The sequence below is a fragment of the Glycine soja genome, chromosome 9 (genome assembly GCF_004193775.1).
Source record: "Glycine soja cultivar W05 chromosome 9, ASM419377v2, whole genome shotgun sequence".
NCBI lineage: Eukaryota > Viridiplantae > Streptophyta > Magnoliopsida > Fabales > Fabaceae > Glycine > Glycine soja.
Genome location: NC_041010.1, coordinates 4,604,351 through 4,609,290, shown reverse-complemented (window position 1 = coordinate 4,609,290; position 4,940 = coordinate 4,604,351). Strand labels below are relative to the sequence as shown.

Sequence of the window (4,940 nt, the reverse complement as noted above, 5' to 3'; positions counted from 1 at the left end):
ATAAAATAATCATAAATTTGAGCGTATTTTCACTTAAAATCAAGTAGTACATCTGATTTTGGAAAGTAAAATAATTATTTGACATGTACAAAAGTTTAGACTAAACGAAGAAATGCAAGAGTTAGAGGCTACCTCGCATGTAATACGGGAGAAGTTTAACAGTGGATCTTAGAATAGAGAAAAAAAAATTATATTACAATATGATGAGAAAACTGGGAGAGTATCATACGACTCGTTCATGCTCAGTTTTCTAAACTATAAACAGAAGTGCGTGTTCTATTTTTTTTATAAGAAAAATAAGTTACCATGAATTTTTTTTTACACATAATCAAACGTTGAGAAACATTAGTAATTTCACCTTAAATTCAAATGATTAAGACTCAACTCAGGAATTCAAATTTTCAACCTTCAACTACTCTGTTTCGTGTGAGATTATGAAAATCCAGTTCTGCATGAGAGGCTTAATTTACCGTGAGTTACACAGCACGTTCCTTTATGCATGCACCATGCATCTATAAATATGTGCACCAAAAAAATCGAGTGCACATCGAAAACAATCTAGTACTACTACATCTGTACACCCAAAAGAAAATCTAGTCTGTTATTTGTATTTCTGTTCGGTAAAAATGAGTTCACAATCTCAACGCTCTGCCTCTAGGTATCTGTAGATCTGAGTTATGACATACATACATACAACTAATTCTTTTAGAATTATTTTTCCTCTTGATTTACTATTCATATTTAATTGTTAGGATTAATTATAATTACGCATCGACTTATATAGTTAGTATTAATAATTTTTTATAGTATGTTAGAGCTGTTTACTTGTTAATCATTAATAATAATTTTAATTTGTTGAAAGAGTATAAATGAACACTTTAATTAAAGATGATAATATTTAGTTGTTGTTTTTATGGGAGGTGATATTATTATTATTATTATTATTATTATTATTATTATTATTATTATTATTATTATTATTATTATTATATTAACTTTTTTATGTTAATATCACACTTCTATTATGTTTAGTTGGGGAAAGAAATAAAAATGGAAAGTGAAATAATTTTTTTGGTTGTTTGGTAAAAATTAAAATAAAAAATTTAAGTATATATAATATTCATAAATATTCGTAATAAAAAAAGAAATATAGAAAAAATTCTTGTCTCTGAAGGAGGATATTTCTAGAAAAAAAATCTTTAAAAAAATTAAATATATTTTTAATCCTTATAAAATAAGAGTTTTTATTATAATTTTTCATCGCTCTAGGAATTGAAATCACTATTTTTGGTCCTATAACTGAATGAATTTTGGTTTTGATGCTTCTAGAAACATTTTCTTTGTTTTCATCCTTTGCAAAATCTAAAATTATTATTTTCAATCCTTAATTTTTTTTCCAATATAAGTCAATATATAGTATTCATTTTGAAGTAGATAAATAACATTATCAAAAACAATTTTTAGGTGTCACATGTTGACATGGTATTGTATGTATCATTGAGTATCACATGAGATGACACTTATAAGTAGTTTTTGATGAGTTTCACATGATAATAGAGATAAAAAAAACATTTACTTCATATATATTTTTGTTTAGGGGACTAACAATAAGGATTTTTTTTATAAGGACCAAAATTAAAATTTACTCATTTTATAGGGAGTATAAAAATATAAACCTACTTAAAATCACTCATAAGAAAAAATATTTTTAATTTTTTATTTAATTTATATAATATTAATAATCATAAATATTATTTTGATGACTCGATTTTGTTTCCTCAAACTCTGTTGCTGGCTCTAGGAGTGATTCTAAAAAAGAGCACGATAGCATAAGCAATTATCTGGGCAACAAGGCAGATTCTGCTGCCTCTAGGAATGATTCTGAGAAAAAGCATGATAGCACAAGCAATCATTTGGGAAACAAGGCAGATCCCATAGGAAAAACGGGTTCTAAGAAAAGCCAAGGTCGATATTAACTCTTGGCTTTACTCATGCAGGTTAAAACAATATGAAATGGCAAATAGGTATGCTCTGACCATATTTTCTTTGTAGCACTTGTTCCATGGTAATTATATCAGTTTTCCTTTTCTTTTTTATAATTTTAAAATAATATATATAATAAAAGGGACCATGCATGCTAGTGAATATTTTTTGTATGTGTATAACAACAGATACCGATGAGATTTAAACTTAGAATCTCAAGGAAATTATTTAAGCTGATCTATCTCTAAGTTGATCCAAGAGGTCTCGTACGTACGAGCATGCAAGTGATAGAGGAAATTCATAATAAGTATAAAGGACAAAAATAGTTTTCTCCAATTTTTTTGTTACATGTACCTTCGCACAAAATTGTTTAGACATGAAAAGCAATTCACACCTTATTATTAATTTGTATATGGATATTTCTTTATTTAATGTATATATGCTGATATCTCTGAAATGGGCAAACCGACCCATATTTGTCAACTCTAGTTAACCTATATATATTTTATCTAACTTAACCTGATTGTCCGAATAATTTTGATTTTTTTATATTTGCTTTGCATTGTTTGGGGTTGGTGGTTGAATTAACCTATTATCTCTCATATTCACTATTCAACTTTTTTGCAGGTTTATTTGCAAGTGGAACTTATGTGGGATTAAAGTTTACAACAAATTGTACTATTAGTTGTTATAGATTCAATGTTTGTTTCTTAATTACTTGTTTAGACTCTAAAACTATTTATAAATAAAATATTATAAATACGAAGAACTTCATATTAATTAATTTTGCCTAATATGTTGATATGGTTACTTCATAAAATATTGTAAATATAAAAGTTTTTAAATCAATTTTTCTTCAAAGCATTTAAAATTTTCTTCTTTTAAATTATATTAATAAAAAAATTATAAAGATATTAATTTTTTTATTATTTTATTAAAAACAACCGTGGTAACCTTCCCACCACTAAAGTCATTTCATAGTATCATTATACATCTTATCACACTAACAATAAAACAATCTCCCAAGTTCCTTTAACTTCATTAATTCACAACAACAACATGAACCTAAAGCTAAAAAGCTTCCAATGATTGATCTCGTGTGGAGGGGGAAAGGGCGAGTAAAGGGCGAGTGAAGCGGAAAATTGCGTACATATTTATTGTTGAGGGTCTTTCAATTATTGGGTACATATTTATTGCCGGATAGAAAGTAGCTTGTATTTATAGGAACCTAAGGTCAATCTTTTTGAAAAATTAAATAATATTAATTATTAATTTTCTAAATTTTTAAGTTACAAAATTCTTCTATAAAATAGTTACAAAATTATTTATTAATTTTTTATAAGTTGTTGTAATATATACATATGGGTTCATGTGTGCTTGTTGCAATCCGTTTTCCTGTAGCATATTTTGCATCCCCTCTCTCATGACCAACATCGGATATTCTCCCAACCCTCACCATAAATTTATTTTCTTATAGTCATATATTAGTTGTATCCAGTTTCTCTCTCTCTCTCTCTCTCCCGTGTTGTTGTAAATTAGAAAAACCTTAATAACCATCGAATATGGAAAAATGCAACAGTAATATTTCAGTTTTGTTATCTTTATAATATTATTAATCGTAAATATTATTTAGTAGAGAAGTCTTGGATGTTTTCACTGCTCATTATATAAGGAAGCTGTCTATAATGAAAAGCCCTCTACGGGTGGCACATGTTGCAGGATGCAAAATCATCCACCCGTCAGCAAAATTCATAAGCCATTGATGGATGTTAGATGCGATCACAAAGTATTGGCTAATAAATAGAAGAGGCACAGTAGCACACTTGCACTTGCAAGGTTGCAGATGCAAAATCATTGACCCGTGAAATTCATAAGCCTTTGATATATAGATATTAAATATGACCACAAAGTACTGGCTAATAAATAGAAACTCTTGTTAAGAAAAAGAAAAAAAAAAGACATTTCGATCTTTATATTACTAAATACTAATATCCCATTATTGGAAGACAACACACGGGAACTCTAGGGTAACATACAAACAAACAAATTAATTAAATAGCCTAATTAGATCATGGTAAACTAGTTAGCAACATGCTTCAATTACATTCCCATTCGCATATATATGCTTCAAATATTGGTCCCTTCAATATACGTATACCTGCATTGAAAAAAGGAAGAAAAAAAAAAAAACAGGACATATATAATTAATTAATTTATTCAAGTTAACTTATAGCCAAATGTACGTACGAATATTGTTTTAAACAAACGAGATAAAAGTTTGTAATTACTTTGTGGATAATTCATCACGATATTACTATTAGTAGTAGTAGTACCTTTTACGAGAGATCATCTGTTCTTGGGATAAAAAATCCCCTTTGCAGTTGGACCCATCTTACCACTGGAGCTTGAAGAAGTTGAGCTACTTCCATTAGGTGGAGGCTTAGTGGGAAGAAGAACCTCTTGAATATTGACGCTCCTGGAGCTCATGATGTTATTACACAGGACTTTTGGCAAATCAAAACCAAATTCTGCTAGGGTTAACTAATTATGTCTTTGGATACAACTTCAAATGCACAAGATATATAGATGAGAAGAGGTATTTATATTGGTTGTTGTACACCACACAACGCGTTCATGGCCACATTTTAAATAAAAGGAACTTACTATACAATCGAATGGTAATGGACAGAGAAATTTCAATTTCCATTAATATATATATATATATGAAAATAAACATATGAAAAGACAAATACAATATTTGCTTATACATTTTGTACGTAAGATAAACATATGAAAAGTTGAAAATTATACAAAGTGGCGACTAATTAGGTAAGCATAGATCTTCAACGTGTCGTGCATTTGGGTTTTATTTGACCGAGATTCATGTGCTCAAATTAATTTAGGTTGAATTATTTAAATATTATTTCAGTTCAATCTTTAATGAAAACAACTTTTTT

The 4,940-nt window shown here is 28.2% G+C and overlaps 2 long non-coding RNA genes across 2 annotated transcripts; one reads left to right on the top strand and one right to left on the bottom strand.

Annotated features, from left to right (window-relative positions):
* The first annotated feature begins 557 nt into the window (after nt 1-557).
* LOC114425622 lies at nt 558-2,763 on the top strand. Its single transcript, XR_003669253.1, has 3 exons — nt 558-658; nt 1,802-2,024; nt 2,611-2,763. It is a non-coding gene; the product is annotated as an uncharacterized LOC114425622 (long non-coding RNA).
* A 1,074-nt stretch (nt 2,764-3,837) lies between these two features.
* Nucleotides 3,838-4,651, bottom strand: LOC114425123. Its single transcript, XR_003669195.1, has 2 exons — nt 4,317-4,651; nt 3,838-4,141 (listed from the first exon to the last, which is right to left on the bottom strand). It is a non-coding gene; the product is annotated as an uncharacterized LOC114425123 (long non-coding RNA).
* Nucleotides 4,652-4,940: the final 289 nt, after the last annotated feature.